The 18227-nt window shown below is 43.0% G+C and overlaps 1 protein-coding gene across 11 annotated transcripts in view; it reads right to left on the bottom strand.

The window, feature by feature from the left end:
• PAK5 (p21 (RAC1) activated kinase 5) overlaps positions 1 to 18227 on the bottom strand; it is a 287465-nt gene that overhangs the window by 83772 nt on the left and 185466 nt on the right. The gene's annotated exons all lie outside the window — the stretch shown is intronic.

Raw genomic sequence — 18227 nt, 5'->3', positions numbered from 1 at the left:
TAGCTAGATTGCCCTGTTATTCCCATGTTACACCTGTGCTGGCTGAACTTCACTTGTTGCCTGTCATTTGAAGAATACAATTTAAGCTTCTAACCTTGGTATTCAAATCTGTCCAGGATCTATTGCCGGGATCTATCTGTCCAGGATGATTGCTTCTCTGCTGCAGACTTATGTGCCTTCTCGTTCTTTGAGATCACAAGACAGAGCTTTTTTGGCTGTTTCCCACTCTTCGTTCTGTCACCAAAGTTGCAAATCGATCACGTATGTTCCAAATAGCCAAACCTTTACTATGGAACTCGGTTCCAGATTCTATCCTTCTGACCTCTGATTTTTTGGCATTTTGGAAAAGTTTGAAAGCCTATTTTTTCAACTTGTCTTTTCAAATTTGGTTACTTTGTAATCTTGTAATTGCTTGGCTTTTTATTTTAAGGCACATGTTTATTGTATGCTGTTATAATCTGCTATGTTCTGTTTTATTATGTATGTAATGTTTTGTTTTAACTATGTATGTATCGTTATCTGCATAGATAGTTGATATGCAGGCTACAAATATTTTAAATAAATAAATAAATGTAAAATAATAATTTGAGCAGATTGGATCACACAGAGTTTGCGGGGGCCGGGGCAGGGACAGGGACAAACTTTGTCCCCATATCATTCTCTAGGTGCCACTTTCACTAATTTAAATATCATAAAATATATTACATTTTGTAATCAAAGAACTTAATATCAGAATCAAATTATCTATGAAGTAAGAAATTTAAAAACTGTATTTGCACATTAGGTGTTGGAATCAGCACATTTTCACTGTCTCCAGTAACCCCAAAATTGCTTTGACTCTGATTCCACAGCTCTGCATTTCAGATGTTGTCTAAAAATCTTTTCAACTTTGAAGCAGTAAAAGTCATATATCAATCATTGATTTTATCATAAATGAAACAGCCACATACTCAATCTTCAATCCCTCCTACTCTAGCAAGGCCCCTATACACCAAGGCAGGTAACCCATTACATTTTCCCTCTAGCACCTTGCCCCTTCCCAAGTCATATCACAGCATTTCATTCTTCTACCCCTACTGGACCACATGACACACTTTTTTTCCCTAAGCTGGATTCCTCCATTCACTCACTCTTCTTCCCAGATAAAATCCCTGAATCTTCTCTCTTCCCCTGCCCCAAACAAATGGGACCCAACCACACCCTTCCTTCATACATCCAGCACTGCGATTTGTTTTACCCTTTTGGACCCAGTTGCACAGGTTGGAATCCGATTGCTCACCATTCTGGCAGCAGGCTATGGCTATGATGCTCTAAGCCAGCCCTGCACAACTTTGGCCCTCGCCAGGCCATGTTTTCAGGATTTCCCCAATGAATATGCATGAAATCTATTTGCATGCACTGCTTTCAATGCATATTCATTGGGGAAATCCCCAAAACCCAACTGGATTCGGCCCTCGAGGTCCGGATTTGTGCAGACCTGCTCTAAGGACTGTCATTTGCATTACCCTTAACTGACCCTGTAACGTGGGGAGGAGCTGATGTGGTATTGATAGCAGCAATGGCAATATCAAGCAGGCAGGCATTAGATTCACTTTTTTGGGATGACCCCTCCCAGGAGCTTATCCTAATATGCAAAGTCATCACTGCTATCTATATAAGTGATGGTTCTCACTATATGTAATTCGGTGATCTCCATGTAGATTTAGGCCCACTAAAGATAACTTCTTGCACTGCCTCCATCCCTCCCCTAACTCAGCTCATTATGGACTCCTTTTACTAAGATACACTAATGAATTTAATGCATACTGTTTATTTATAAGTCTGCAATGGTGAGTTTCATATTATTAATTTACATACAGTGGTATAGGTCGACCACTGAGCAAAATGTAAAAGTTTTATGCATAATAGTTGAGATATTCAAGTGTGTTTATGATATTGATTACTACGATTATTATTAATATTTCTAGCTGATTAAACGATCACATATTTTCACTGTAGCCCTTGATATATGTTAGGATTGTATTAGTGGTGGTGCTATTGATTATTATGACATTTATATCCCAATTAGTTTTGGTAATTATGCATATTCATTAGGGATATCCTGAAAATCCAACTGGCTGGTAGTCCCCCAGGAAAGGTCTAAGAACCACTAGTCTAAAGGAAATCAATGGAACAGTCAAACAAAATGCCATGGGCCCAGTATTCAAAATGCCAAGGTTCTAAGTTAAGATTCCTCCATTTTTCCTCTATTTTCAGTCAATCTTTGGAACCTAAAGTTTTTTCACCAGGATTAATTTAGGAGTCTGACTCTGGCAGTAAGGCTCAAACTCTATGAATAGGGTCTCATATGCCTTTGGACAAAACAGGATTATATCACTGTTTCTATATATTTATATTTTAGTCACCAGATCAACCAGGTGCCTGGGGTTTTCCCCACTACTGCCTACAGGCTACCAATGAAATCCTCAATTTTATGAGCGGATAAATGAACAACTATATGGACAATATCACTCCACTTCTTGACTTCCCCTCTATATGCCTCCAATATGCTTCAGTCCATACCCTGCTATGCTCCCTATGTTACCCAACCCCCTCCCCAAACTATGCATGCCCTTTGTCCTCCTTATTCCCCTCTGTAAATAATAACTTGTTAGTCTCAACTAGGCCCTGATTCACTAAAGATCGCTGTTAAACAGGTTTAGCAATGATCGCTGCTAACCGATCCGATTCACAAAACGTCCCAAAGCGTGTTTTCCCCCTCGATCGCCCATTGTCCAATCCATCCATGCAAATTAGTAAAAGCCCATGCAAAAGAGCCAAGCGATTGATTCACTTACATTGCTTGGCTATTTTCCATCGGGTTTTACAATCCTAAAAACCCGACTGCTGTAGACCTGTCGGTAACTGTGTTACTGACAGGTCTGCCGGGTTTTATCTCATTTTTTTTTAAATGGCACAAATATTTTGCATGTATTACATATGCAAAATGTCTGTCACAGAAAAAAAAAACCCCATCCTATACTGCTGGCCCTCCTCCCGACAAAAGCGTGCACCCCCTGAGGCGCCAGAGGCAATCAGGGACTTCCTTAGGGAGGAGCCTAAGAAAGTCCCTGATTAGCCATTGTTTTGGCCAATCAGGGACTTCCTTAGGCTCCTCCCTAAGGAAGTCCTTGATTGACTCAGGCTCCTCAGGCTTCTCCCAAGGGAGAAGCCCGAGGCGCCTGAGCCAGTCAGAGCCTTAGGCCCCTCCCCATACATCACATGATGCACCAGAGAGGGGCCTAAGGCCCACATTGTGCAGACATTGGCCGGAGCAGGAGGGTCTGACTGGACATCCCTCCTGCTCCCGACTTAAAGGTATGGGGAAGGGCAACGGTAGGAGGGCGTGGACTTCTCTCCTGCCATATATAAAAGTTTGGCACGGGGGAGCGTCTGATGGCAGGAGGGAATGGGCATCCCTCCTGCCATTTGTGGGTCGCCTCGTGTTGGGGGGGGTTCGCGGTGCACGTTTGTTAGGAGTTGTTGGGGGAAGGCCAGCGGTGGGGGATTAAAATTTTTTTTATGGGACAGATATTTCACGTGTGTAATACACGCAAAATATCTGTGCCACAAAAAAACCCAACCTGGCAGAAGCCCCGATAGCAGTGACACAAGGCTGCTTTCCCTGTCACTACTGTTAGGGCTCTGCGCATGTCTCAATTGCTCACTGAGCAACTGAGTCCGTGCGAATCATTTGCATGCAAACTTAATAGTGAATCGGTCGCTGTTGGAAAATTGGCCAGAGAATTGGCCAACAGCAATTAAGTCGCCATTATTATTGAATCTAACCCCTAGTCCTTAGATACACTGCCATGGATCCTGCTCATTTTTCCTCAATAACTTGTTAGCCTTTAATATTGTACCTAAGCTCCCTCCGGTTTCCTGTAACCCTCCCAGCTCTTCTGTTACCTCGTTAGCTGAGACTAGGGGGTTCTTTTATCAAGCTGCGGTAGGGGTTTAACACGCGTTAAATCACCTGCCACGCTAGCCGCTAACGCTTGCATTGAGCAGGCATTAGTTTTTTAGCCGGCCATGGGGGTTAGCGCGTGATGAAATGTCCGACGCGCTAACCCCGCTAGCGTGGCTTGATAAAATTACCCCTATGTTTTGTTCTACTGTTACTTGCCCTGAGCTTTGTGGGAGGGCAGGAAATAAATCAAAATAAACAAACAAGCTCAACTGCATAGTCTGAAATAGAAGAGTCTCAAGTTATTTCCTCATATAAGAGACAGAAAAGTTTAAAAAAAAAAAAAAAAATTAAGTCAAGGAAATATAGCAGGTTGCTGCATGGTATAAACCTGGGGAGTCCAATATGCAGCCCAACTGATTTTTTTTTTTAGATATTTTAATCATTTCTAAAGTAATTATTGCACATGATCTTGAAAAAAATTGTAGAGCTCTCTGGTGGTTATGAAGTAATTTTCAAGAGTATGAATCACAATTATTTTTTAAAAAAATTAATGCAGGCTAAATATTTTTTTATTTAATTTTTTTATATGTTGCTATCAAAATAGTGTACACAAGTACAATACTTTTCTGTCCCTAGAGGGCTTAAAAATCTAGCTTTGCTCCCAAGGTGATGGAATGTTAAGTGACTTGCCCAAGATCATAAGCAGCTGCAGTCAGATTTGAACTGGCTTCCCTTGGTTTTCAGACTCCTTATCCCCATCCAGATTTCAAGTTTCAAGTTTAATAAAAATTTGATAAAATCACATTATCCAAATTTCTAAAGTGATGTACGAGTTTAAAAAAGGGAACAACAAACAATGACCAAAGACTTAGGGCTCCTTTTACAAAGCCGCGTTAGCGGTTTAACGTGCGTAATAGCACGCGCTAATTTGCCGTCCGTGCTAGCCGCTACCGCCTCCTCTTGAGCAGGCAGTAGTTTTAGGGCTAGCACAGGGGTAAGTGCGCGCTAAAAAGGTGCGTGTGATAAAGCCGCTAATGCAGCTTCATAAAAGGAGCCCTTAGACAAAGACATACCTAAACAAAAGGGAAAGGGGGAGAACTACAATGATCATGTAGCCCATTAGAAAATTTTGGCTAGCCACACACAAATGGATTTCAGATCATGATTGCCCATCTTGTAAAAAGGTGACTGCCTCTGGTATGAACTGATATTTTGCTGCCATCTGCTGGTTAACAAAAAAAGTAAAAATTTAAAGGCTTAGATTTTACCAGTGATTTACAATGAGGCCTGGATTATAGAAATGGCACTGTAAATTAGGCATCAGTAGGCACTCTACCGCTTTCTAATTTAATTGCTTTAATTGGTTTTAATCAGCGTGGTAATTGACAGTGCCATTACAAACCGATTAATAATAATAATAGTTTTATTTCTTATATACCGCCAAAGCCATAGTAGTTCGAGGCGGTTTACAACGAAGAAGGGCTGGACAATCAGCGAAAATGGTACAATGTTACAATCAGATAAAATTAGGTGGTAGAGAAAAAAAATGGTACAACAGAGAGAAAAAATGGTACAACTGAGAGAAAAATTGGTACAAACAGAAAGAAAGATGGGTACAATTATGGCAATGAAATGGTACAGTGAAGAAGGTCAAGACAATCTGCGTAAAGGACATTGAGAGATAGAGGGCCAGGGTAGGCATAGGGTCTTAGGGTATGAATCGGGTGAAAAGATTAGTTTTTAGTAGTTTCCTGAAGTTTAAGTAGGATGAAGAGCGTGAGATGATGTGGGCCAGCCAGTTATTGTGATGACCTGCTTGGAAGGCAAGAGTTCTATTTAGATATCTTTTGTAACGGCAGGTCCTTAGGGTAGGGTAGCTAAACAGGTGAGTTCTACGTGTGAGTTTGGATGGGCGGTCTAGGATAAAACGAGGTTCTAAGTAAAGGGGGGCCAAGCCAAGGATGGATTTGTAGCAGAAACAGGCGAACTTGAAAAGCACTCTTGCTTCTAGGGGTAGCCAGTGAAGTTTGTGGTAATAGGGAGTTATATGTTCCCATTTTTTTAGTCCGAAGATCAGTCGGATTGCCGTGTTTTGAATAATTTGCAATCTTTGTGTGGTTTTTTTTGAAAGATCCCAGATAGATAATGTTGCAGTAGTCGACTAGACTTAAGATGGAGGATTGCACAAGCAGGCGGAATGAGGGGGCGTCAAAGTATTTTCTAATGGATCTTAGCTTCCATAAGGTGGCAAAGCTTTTTTTGACCAGAAGGTCGGTGTGAGCTTCGAAGGTAAGGTTGCGATCAAGAGTCATTCCGAGTATTTTTAAAGAGTTTGTTAAGGTAAAGACTTGGCCATTCAGGGAGATTGAGGTATCTTTGATTTTGTCGTTTGGGCTTGCCAGGAAGAACTTGGTTTTATCTGAGTTGAGCCTCAGTTTGAAGTCGGTCATCCATAGTTCGATTTGCGTTAGGATTGAAGCTAGGAGGTTGTTTATCTCTGGGGTTATGTTGGAGATGGGGAAGACTAAGGTGATGTCATCAGCATAGATGTAGAATTTTATCTTCAAGTTTTGCAGTAGATTTCCTAGGGCGACCAGGTAGATATTGAACAGCGTGGGGGACAGGGGGGAGCCCTGTGGGACTCCGCAGGTGTTGGCCCAGCTGGCAGAATGGGAATTGTCGCTGTAGACTTGGTAGGAGCGTTGACCTAGGAAACCATGGAACCATTTTAACACGTTGCCTGAGAGGCCGATAGACTCCAAACAATCCAGAAGAATGGCATGATCAACCAAGTCAAAGGTGCTACTAAGATCTAATTATAGGACTAGTGCACTTGAGCCTTGGCTGAACAGGTTGTGAAGGTAATCTACCAAAGAAGCGATGACGGTTTCAGTGCTGTGTCCAGGACGGAAACCTGACTGGTTGTCGTTTAGGATGTTGAATTTGTCCAAGTAGGTTGTTAAATCTTGGTTTACCAGACCTTCCATCAACTTTGTAAAGAAGGGTATGTTCGCAATGGGTCTGTAATTGGATATGAGGGAGATGGGATCTTTGGGATTTTTGACGATAGGTGTAATCAGAATCTGGCCTAGGTCCACAGGGAATGAGCCTAATTGTAGTTGGGAGGAGAGCCAATTATATAATTTGATTTTGAAAGAGATCGGGGCAGCTTGCATTACATTTGGTGGACAGCTATCTAGTTTGCAGTGGGATTTGGTGTATTTTGAGTAGAATTTGCAGAATTGTTGCCAGGTGGGGGTGGTGAAGTTGTTCCAATAAAAATCAGCCCTGGTTTTGTCGTCATGGGACTGAATGTCCAGATAGTTCAGATGGTTGTTGGAGGAAATAGGTAGGGTGGCTCTGAGGATGGAGATTTTGTTGTTGAAGAACGCGGCCAAGTCATTGGCCGGTGGGGGGGTGTCTGAAGAAGGTCGGGTAAGGGATTGAGTATCGTAAAGGTTATTGACTATTTTGAATAGGTTTTTGATATCGGGTTTAGGGGATCCGATTTTTTGGGCGTAGAAGTTAGTGCGTTTGGTGGTTATCAAATGTTTGTAGTCTTTTAGTTTTGTTCTCCAGTTGGATCTGTCTTTGTTGTCATTGGATTTAAGCCAAATTCTTTCCAATTTTCGAAGTTCCCGTTTTACTGCTCCAAGTTCGGCATCAAACCAGCCATCCAGAGTTTTGTTTCTCATTTTCTTTGTTTTCAAGGGGGCCATTGAATTTAGGATCTGTGTGCTATTGTTTGTCCAGTCGTCGACAGTAAAGGAGTCAGGGTCAGGGTTGGAAGTGGTGTCAGAGGGACCAGAATTCCACTGGGTTGATAAAGCCTCTTGAGGATATCATCTTTTTAGGCCTTTTTGCTGTCTTAGGATAGGGTTGGTGGCGTCTTGTTTGCCAGTTGAGGTGGAAGTTTCATAGTCTGTGGTCTGACCATAATGAATCTGTCCAGGTAGCTTGTTCCCAAAGAATCTTGGGATTATATTGTTCTTTGGAGGAAAAGGTTACTAGATCTAGATGGTGACCTTTGTGGTGGGTTTTTACTGTAGTCGGAGTGAAAAAGTCTAGAGAGGAGATGACCTCGTTAAAAAATAAGTAAGCACCATAAGGTTGAAGTAGGCGGGGTTAGGGGCGGAGATAACCTTAAGTGCCATTAGCTGTGATTTTCCATCAAATTTAGGCACCAGTAATGTGTGATTCTCCTTCAAACTTAGGCACCAGTAATGTAGGCCAGCCTAGCAAAGGCCCCAAGACTCATGGATGAAACCGCGCCTAATTTAATCCTACCGGCATCTGTGTGACCAAGTTAAATGCACACAGTGAGCTGCTGCTAGAGACAGAAGTACTGCCGGACAAGAGAGGATGGAAAGGGAAGGGAGAAGGGCTACTGCTGGACAGGGGGAGGATGGAATGGAGAAGAGGTATTGCTGGACAGGGGGAAGGGGGAGGATGGAAGGGAGAAGGGGTACTTCTGGACATGGGGAGAGGAAGAGGTGCTGCTGAACAGGGGGAAGGAAAGGGAAGGGAGAAGAGATGCTGCTGGACCTAGTAGAAGGGGAGGGAAAGGAAAGATGCTACACACTGGAGGAGAGGGTGAGATGGTGGATGGAGAGAGAGCATATTAGCTGTGAATGGGATTGGGGGGAGAGAAGGAAGGAAAATTGTTATAGGAGGAGTGAGAGTGATGAGAGGGAGAAATGGACATGGGGTAGAGGAGAGGGAGAAATTATGCATGGGGAAAGAACATGGGTTTGGGAGTGAGAAGGAAGGATGTCACCCGAGAGAAGAGGCAAGGAGAGAGAGAAAAAGTGTGCAGGAGGCAGAAAGGGTTGGAATCATGGAGAGGGTGAGATGGATGGGGAGAGCAGAAAGGAGGGAAGGAGAAATGTCACACTCATGGGGAAGGAGGAGAGGGTAGTGAGTGAAAAGTTGGACTCATGGAGGGAGAGAGAGAGATGTTGGTTAGGGGAGGGAAGGAGGACTGGAGGAGAAGAAGCATGTAGGAGGAAGAGAGAAAGAAATGTTGGACAGGTGGAAAGGAGGGAAAAATGTTGGACTGGGAACAGGGCCAGAAAGGAGGAAGAAAAGGGAGATGGACTACAGGGGGGAAGAAAGGAGGAAGGGAGAGAAAAATGTTACACTGGGGGGGGAGGAGGAGGAGAGATGTCTAAAGGAAGGGAGAGATACCAGACCAGGGAAAAGAGGGGAGTCTGATAGCACAATAGAAATAATATAGAGAGACATGCTAGACTGGGAAGGGGGAAAGGAAGGAGAGAGATGGACCACTGGGAGGAGGGAGGGAAGGAGAGAGATGTCAGACCATGGAAGGGGAGAGAGAGAGAGAGGAAAGGAAGGTAAGACATGGAAAAGTAGATTTTGAGAAGAAAGCAGAAAAATTGAATGTTAAGTTAATGCCAAAGATGGATGCACCTATATTTCCTTAAGTGAATTCAGGGATATCAAATATGAGAACTAAAGGTCAGAAAGAGCTTTGCTATATACAAAATAACTGACCCCTAAAGATTAATGTGTCAATAGAGGGTGATCAAAAAATATATAAAAAGCTCAGAGATACGAAACTCTGATAGGAAGGCTAAAAAACCTCCCTTGAAATAAGAGTTTACCTTCCAGTCATTGCAACTTTATAAAGTTCTGATCACGCTCAATGACTCTGCATGACTTAAAATAGTGTTAAAGTATTTCACTGATTTAAAATGCGACGATATCTTCTTTCCTTCTCCATATATCAATAATGAATACAGTCACTGCACAGATATGGTGAAAACAAGGTCATTTAGCATGCAAACAGGGTTTAGGGGGTCCCAAAGTGGCCCCGTTTTGTTTCCTGCATCAGGAGACCCAACAAGTTTGTTTTCAAAATGGATCCTGTATGTTGTTCAGAGTGTGCACTATTTGCTTCGTGACTTGCAATTGCTGCTGGGTGGTTACTGAGGTGACTTCTAAATATCAAAGAGACCAACCTTTTAGCAATTCCCACCTTTCATCAGGCTTTTCTTCATGTTTATAGATGCTCCTATTTCAGTGTGATTGCTCTTAAATTGTGGAATGCCCTTCTCCTGTACTTATGCCTTGAAAAATCATTCAACAACTTCAAATTCAGTTTAAAGCCTATTGTTTTCACTTGCTAGATCTTAAACACGGTTACGCCTCGCCGCTCAATACTTGTTTCTTGTTTAAGATCTAGCGAGACTTCACCTCCAGTTTAAATTGTACTTGCATGTCGGTTCCCTGAAGCAGTATCAAAACGTGGCACGTTGGAACAAGTCATTAATTTAAGCTAAGTTCCAATATTTTCTTACATGATTAAGCCATTTAAAAGAGGTGTCTCTGCATAGCTGGAGCAGCTAGCAATAAGATAATGAACTAGTATGCAAACTGGTGTGAATTTGCATTGAACACTGCGATGATTGGGTAGTGAGACGGAGAGATCAGCCTTCATGTCTCTGAGCAGAGTTCTATTGGATATGCAAACTGATTAAAATTGAGTTGAATCTCATGTTTACCTTAATGTAGTGACTTTCTTCAAGATTTACAGTTGCTTCTTTAGTCACTCAACATACCCCTTCAGTGATTATTGTTTTCACTTGGCTTTCCCAACTAATGTTATCTGATCTCTGGCTTCCCCTCCTAATAACATCTAATCCCTGGCAATGTGAAAAAGTCAGTTCCAAGTTCCTTGCTGTAATTTCCTCTCCTTTTACTTTGCAAATCTTCCCATTACCTTTTTGTGTTTTGTGCTTTTCTAGTTGCCTGTGAACCTTTCCTTTCGCTCAATTATATATTGGAAATTGTAAACCGCTTAGATTTCTATTTCAGAATATGAGATATATCAAAAATAAATCGAACCTTGTTGTACTCAGATTTGTTTGATGTTTTTGTAGTTGTTTTTCTATTTTAAAAATAATAAGTAGAAATAAAACAAAGGAAAAAAAAAAATAATGCCTTCTCTTATTGGACTAAAAGAAACAACTAGCAGGGAAAAAATACTCCCCAGAATAGCACTTGCTCGCACTTCAATTAAGGATCTCAGCAAAGTATTCAAAGCAAGGAAATAACATACCAAACTAGATAATGATATGGGGAAAATTTTTTCCTCGTCCCTGCGGGAACTCATTTTCCCCATTCCGTCAAGTTCTTTTCCTGTCCCTGCCCCATCCCTGCAAGCTCTGTCTTCATCTGCACAAGCCACAAACACTTTAAAATCATAAGTGTTTGAGGCATGTGCAGTTTAAAGCAGAGCTTACAGGAATGGGGCAGGAACAGCGACAAAACTCATGGGGACGAGACGGGGAAATTGAGGTCATAGAAACATAGAAAAATGACGGCAGAAAAGGGCCATAGCCCATCAAGTCTGCCCATACTAAAGATCCCCTTCCCTAAATTTATTCTCCCAGATATCCTATATCTCATCAAGTCTACCTATTCTGATGACCCTCCCCCCACTTTTACCCTCTTAGAGATCCCACATGCGCATCCCATTTATTCTTAAAATCTGGCAAGCTGCTGGCCTTGACCACCTGCACAGGAAATCTATTCCAATGATCAACCACTCTTTCGGTGAAGAAATACTTCCTGATGTCGCCATGAAATTTCCCACCCCTGATTTTTAGAGGATGCCCTCTTGTGGCCGAGGGTCCTTTAAGAAAGAAAATATCATCTTCCTCCTCGATACGACCAGTGATATACTTAAACGTCTCAATCATGTCTCCCCTCTCCCTACGTTCTTCTAGAGAGTACAGCTGCAATTTATTCAGCCTCTCCTCGTATGAGAGATCCTTGAGCCCTGAGACCATCCTGGTGGCCATACACTGAACCGACTCGACTCTCAGTACATCTTTACGGTAGTGTGGCCTCCAGAATTGCACACAGTACTCCAGATGAGGTCTCACATTGGATCTGTACAATGGCATTATGACCTCGGGCTTCCGGCAGACGAAACTTCTACGGATACATCCCAACATTTGTCTAGCCTTGGATGAAGCCTTCTCCACTTGATTGGCAGCTTTCAGGTCTTCACTAATGATTACTCCTAAATTGCGCTCTGCTGCGGTCCTAGCTAAGGTTTCATCATTAAGGGTGTAATTTCTGCACGGATTTCTGCTGCCAAGGTGCATGACCTTACATTTCTTAGCGTTGAAGCTAAGTTGCCAAGTCAAGAACCAACGTTCTAACAACAGTAGGTCCTGTGTCATACCGTCGGGCAAATTGCTATTACCTACTATGTTACACAGTTTGGCGTCATCGGCGAATAATGTTATTTTACCTTGAAGCCCCTGAGTCAGGTCTCCTACGAATATGTTGAAAAGGATCGGGCCCAAGACCGAGCCCTGCGGCACTCCACTGGCTACCTCCGACATTTTGGAGAGGGTGCCGTTAACCACCACCCTCTGAAGTCTACCACTTAGCCAATCATTGACCCATGTAGTTAGTGTTTCTCCTAATCCCATCAATTTCATCTTGCTTAATAACCTACGGTGTGGAACGCTATCAAACGCTTTACTGAAGTCCAAGTACACGACGTCTAAGGACTCTCCCAAATCCAGTTTTCTGGGGACCCAGTCAAAGAAACTAATTAAATTGGATTGGCAGGACCTACCCTTGGTAAATCCATATTGATGGGGATCCCGTAGATTCTCTTTGCTCAGGATTGTATCTAATTCATGTTTAATTAGTGTTTCCATGAGTTTACTCACTATCGATATGAGACTCACCAGTCTGTAATTCGCAGCTTCTGTCCTGCAACCCTTTTTGTTCAGTGGAGTGACGTTGGCCGTTTTCCAGTCTAAGGGGACTCTTCCCATATTTAGGGAGAGATTGAAGAGCACGGATAACGGTTCTGCTAGGACATTACACAACTCTCTGAGCACCCTGGGGTGTAGATTATCCGGTCCCATGGCCTTGTTCACCTTGAGTCTTGATAATTCATGGTAGACAGCGCTGGGTGTAAATTCAAAATTCCGGAACGGGTCGTCCGAGCTTTACCTTTCCTTCAACTGTGGACCGGACCCTGGTGCCTTGCAGGTGAAGACTGAGCAGAAGTATTCATTTAGAAGTTCTGCTTTATCGGAATCTGACTCTACATAATTCCCTTCTGGTTTTCTAAGGCGTACTATCCCGTCTGTGTTTCTTTTTCTGTCGCTAATATACCTAAAGAAGGATTTGTCCCCTTTCTTAATGTTCTTTGCTAGATTTTCCTCTATTCGAAGTTTGGCCTCTCTGACTGCCATTTTGACTGCTTTAGACCTGGCTATATAGTCTGTTTTGCCTCCCTTGACCCAGATTGTTTGTAGGAAATAAATGCTTTTTTCTTTCTTTTAATGAGGTCCGAGATCTCCGTAGTGAACCATTGGGGTCTGTTGTTTCTTCTTCGTTTGCTCACTGTTTTTATGTAGCGGTTCGTTGCTTCGTGTAGGGTAGATTTCAGGGTTGACCACATCGCCTCCACGTTATCAGTTTCAGCTTAGTTTTGCAGTGCCCCATGGACGAAATCTGCCATGAGTTTGAAGTCAGTGCCCCGAAAGTTGAGTACCTTTGTTGACGTGTTCGATCTAGTGTAACCTTTCTTGAGGTTGAACCATACCATGTTGTGGTCGCTGGAGGCTAGCATATCGCCTACTGAGACCTCCGAGACGCTCTCTCCATTTGTGAGTACTAGGTCCAGTATTGCCTGATTCCTAGTGGGCTCTAATACCATTTGTTTGAGTTGTGCTCACTTTATGGAGGTTAATAGCCTTTTGCTGCTGCTGGTTGTAACAGAAAGTGTGTTCCAATCTACATCGGCCATGTTGAAGTCTCCTAACAGTACAGTGTCCCCACGTAAAGTGATATTCTCTATGTCCTCGATTAATTCCATGTCCTTGTGTTCCAGTTGTCTTGGAGGCCTATATACTACACCCTGCGGGGCTGGGGAAAAATTTGTCCCCGTGTCATTCTCTACTGCAAACGAAGATCAGACTTGTCCATGCACTCATTTTCTCTGGTCAATTACAAATGCAAAAGCTGGACACCAAGGAAACAAGGCAGAAAGAAGATTGACTCATTTGAGCTTTACTACTGGATAAGGATTTTATGTGTGCCATGGACCACCAGAAGAACTAACATATCAATTCTGGAAAAGATCTGTAAATCATCAAGTCGGTAGGACTCAAACACGAGTTGATGGCACCTAACTAAACTTATTGGACTAACTTACTCCCTCTTCTATGAAACCGCGTTAGCGTTTTTTAGCACAGAGAGCCGCGCTGAACGGTCCGCGCTGTTCCTGACACTCACTGAGTTCCTATGAGCATCAGGAGCAGCACGGCTCCCCACGCTAGAAACTACTAGCGCAATTTCATAGAAGAGGGGGTTAATGTAGTTTATGATTAGCTTTCACTATTTTAAAAATAAATTAAATTTTTAACTTAAAAAAAAGAAAGCCTGTTTAGTTGACATTAAGCAGTGTTGCCACATGTTTTGCTGCCTGTTAGATTTTAATCAGGTTTAGTTACTTTATTTCCTTTGCAGCGGCACTAGCGGTTCGAATAATGCGAACTAGATCATGATAAATAGTTTTCCTTCTGTATTTCATTTTTGATGAGCATATGTTATTATTGATATTCCTGTATGCGTGTTATATAATTGTAAAAAATCAAAAATGAGCCCTGATTTTAAATTCCCTATAAAAAATCTCAACTTTTCATTAAATTTATTAATTGGACTGTTAGTCTTTTAATTAGATTGAATTGAGCTTAATTTAATACTAATAGGGACAAGCCTTAGACTTAGAAGTGTATGTTGCCCAAATTGGGATTACTCCAAGAGAGAAATATAATACTCTCTTGCCTCCTTATAACATCACCGGCTGTTGCCCCACCTCCCTACCAATATAGATTAGTTTGATCAATATTTAATTATCGTCTTATAAAACTTAAACTAAAGTTGAGATTTTTATAGGGAATTTAAAATCAGGGCTCATTTTTTATTTTTTACAAATGGTCTTTAATATCTGTATATTTTATAAATAAAGTACCATTTGAAGTTTGTAGTGTTTTGTTATAAAATTGTAACATATGAATAAATAAATTAAAAAAAAAAAAAGAAAGCCACAGTACAAAGGTACAGTATACAGTAGAATCTGTTATCCAGCCCACGAAGAATGGTGGATACCAGATAATTATTTCTCAAGCCCGAAGTGGCAGAAGCAGGCGGCGGTATAGAGCCATGAACTCCCTCACTCTAGCCTTTATCCCTTTCTTACCCCGAGCGCAGACGGTCAGCAGAAGGCAGCCTCAAAATGGGCTGCTCGAGGCCAGCCCTGGCAGGGCCTTTCCTCTGATAAATCAGAAGTGACGTGTCAGAGGAAAGGCCCTAAGAGGGCTGGCTTCTTGCAGCCTGCTTTGAGGCTGCCTCCTGATGACCAGCTGCGCTGAGATAAGGAAGGGAAAGGAGGGAGGGAGGGATTTCACAGCTCTGCATCACTGCCTGTTTCTGCAACTTTGGGGCTTGAGGGTAGAAAGAGGGCTTTGTGGCTCAGGACCACTGTCACGCTGGTGCTTTGGGTCAGGAGAGAGGATCAGTAGCTGCTTTAGGGCTTGAGAGAGGGACAATTTGCAGCTCAGGGACCATTTTAAAAAAAATATATACTGGCGATTTTTTTGCCGGTTGTGTAAGAGTCCTGGTTAACTGAGATCCAGTTAACCAAGACTTCAACTGTATATATGGCTTTTTTTTTAACAATGCACCTATATTTAGGTGTCTAGAGCAGTATTCCTCAAGTTGGTCCTGGAGTACCCCCTTGCTAGTCAGGTTTTCAGGATATCCACAATGAATAGGCATGAGATTGGTTTGCATACATTGCTTCCATTGTATGCAGATCTTTTCCATATTCATTGTGGATATTCTGAAAACCTGACTGGGAAGGAGGTACTCCAGGACTGACATGAGAAACACTGGTCTAGAGGGCACCTACTTTACTTTATAAAATACTAGTGTAATACATACTTATAATTTTGGTGCAAAAACTTATGCCAGCTGAAGTGATATGCACCGTTATCTTCAATATCAGCACAATTTGTGCTGGTAGTTCATAAAGTGGCATAACCATCTAAAGCAGGAGTCTCAAAGTCCCTCCTTGAGGGCCGCAATCCAGTCGGATTTTCAGGATTTCCCCAATGAATATGCATGAGATCTATGTGCCTGCACTGCTTTCAATGCACATTCATTGGGGAAATCCTGAAAACCCGACTGGATTGCAGCCCTCAAGGAGGGATTTTGAGATCCCTGATCTAAAGGGTAACAAAATGGATTAAAAAAGAAGCCTTCCTGCCCTATTAACTAGATGCCCCATTACAAAATTATCCTCCAAATGCCACAAAGGCTCATGTGAAATTTAGGGCTCCTTTTATAAAAGTGAGCTAATGTTTTTAGCGCACACACCGGATTAGCACGCTATAGCTGAAAATCTACTGCCTGCTCAAAAGGAGGCAGTAGCGGCTAGCGCGCGTGGCAATTTAGCGTGTGCTATTCTGCGCGTTAGGGCTCCAGCGCACCTTCGTAAAAGAAGCCCTTAAATTTGGTTGCCTTTGGTATAAGGTATTGTTCGGCCTTGCATCTTGTGGATTCGTTCACATTTGTTAATACGCACGCATGCTCTTTCCGTCAGTCAAAGGTTGTCAATATAAAAAAAATGGACCCCTGTTCGTTTACAAAAATTGGATAGCTCTAAGTCTAATGAATGTTGGCACTGTCATCTCGAAGCAGGGACTTTAGATCATTTATTATTCTATAGTCCATTCATTATGAATTTTTGGAAATCAATTTGGGACCAAATTAACTGTTTATTAGATAACCCTGTGGCATTATCATATGATACTGTGCTGTTTGGTATGGCAATGAGAGCAAAAAGTCAGATATCTACAAATAATAACAAATTATTACTTATAATGACTGGGGTTGCCATTCAACAAATCTAATATAATAAAATGATAGGCCGCGCATGCGCACTAAAAAAACGTGTTCCCTGATCCGTCGCGGAAAAACGAGTGCGTATGCGCGCCCTGGGGGACAACAATCGCGCTTATGCTCAAGCCGTCGCCACGACTCCTCTCTCGAACCGCACCAGGATCGAGAGAGGAGCTGCGGCGGGGGCTTGAGCATAAGCGCCATTGTTGTTCCCCTATCTAGCCGCGAGCATGCGGCGGCCTTCCTCTCACGGCTGGCAGCCGGCGAACCCTAATGCTGACACTGAATCCAAGTAAACAACTGGGGCTGCCTAAAGAAACAAAGTTTCACGGTGCTTGGCCCGCCAAACAATTCCTGCCGTTGCCGAAATTTGGCCCACTATTCCTTCCCTTCCTCCATCAGGTACAGTTCAGCTCCACCTAAGTTAAAAGGAGCTGCTTTGAAATTGGAGCCCTGCCACCACCGTAACACGTTCCCTCTGCCGCGGTCCCATATGTCAGAAAAGGGGCAGGACCAAGGCAGAGGGGAAAGTGCTACGGCAGTGGCAAGCCTCCGATTTCGACGCGGCTCCTTTTAACATTGGTGGAGCTGCACTGCACCTGATGGAGGGAGGGAAGGAAAAGTGGTTGTGCGCTGTTGAGCCCCTCTTTGCCCTCAGACCCTCTCCTAACTGCTCCCTCCTGTCTCAGACCACTGGGGGGAGGTGCCTGTCTTCAGCTGCCGGGATGGAGGGAGGGAAGAAGAAAGAAGGGGCCCTAGCAAGCGAGTTATCAAAAGCCAACCATAGCCTGGGACCCCTACATGATATGAATAATGACCAGACAACTAAAGGTAAGAAAAATAATTTTATTTTCTGTTTTGTGATTACAATATGTCAGATTTGAAATGTGTCTTGAGGGAGGCTGCTGCGGCGGCTTTGGACAGAGGGGTACCATTTTCGTGGGAGCCGGCCTTCGGAGAGGCTTGGGACGCGGGGACGGATGCGGGAGGGGCTGCCGCTGCGAAGGGCTTTGGTGGGGGAGCCAGCCAGACTGCGAGTGTGGGGACGTTGTAAGCGCCGATTGGTCAAGGAGCCGCCGCTGCCGAGGCTTTGAAATTGCTCTCCCACCGTCACTCCCTCCCGCCCCGGCTCTGCCTCTGCCCAGGTTCAAAAACAGGAGAGGCGGTCATCTAGCACCCGTTAATCTAATGGGCTTAAACACTAGTTTAAAAATTGGAATAGATTAAATTATAATTTTTGGTGGAACTCCTTATGTCATATTTATAAAATGGAGAGACTTATTGCAATACAACAGGGTTGTTTCAGGAAATTTCA

Source organism: Geotrypetes seraphini, chromosome 3 (genome assembly GCF_902459505.1).
Source record: "Geotrypetes seraphini chromosome 3, aGeoSer1.1, whole genome shotgun sequence".
Lineage (NCBI taxonomy): Eukaryota > Metazoa > Chordata > Amphibia > Gymnophiona > Dermophiidae > Geotrypetes > Geotrypetes seraphini.
Note: the sequence above shows the minus strand (reverse complement) of the source record. Positions and strands in the feature narration are given on the sequence as shown.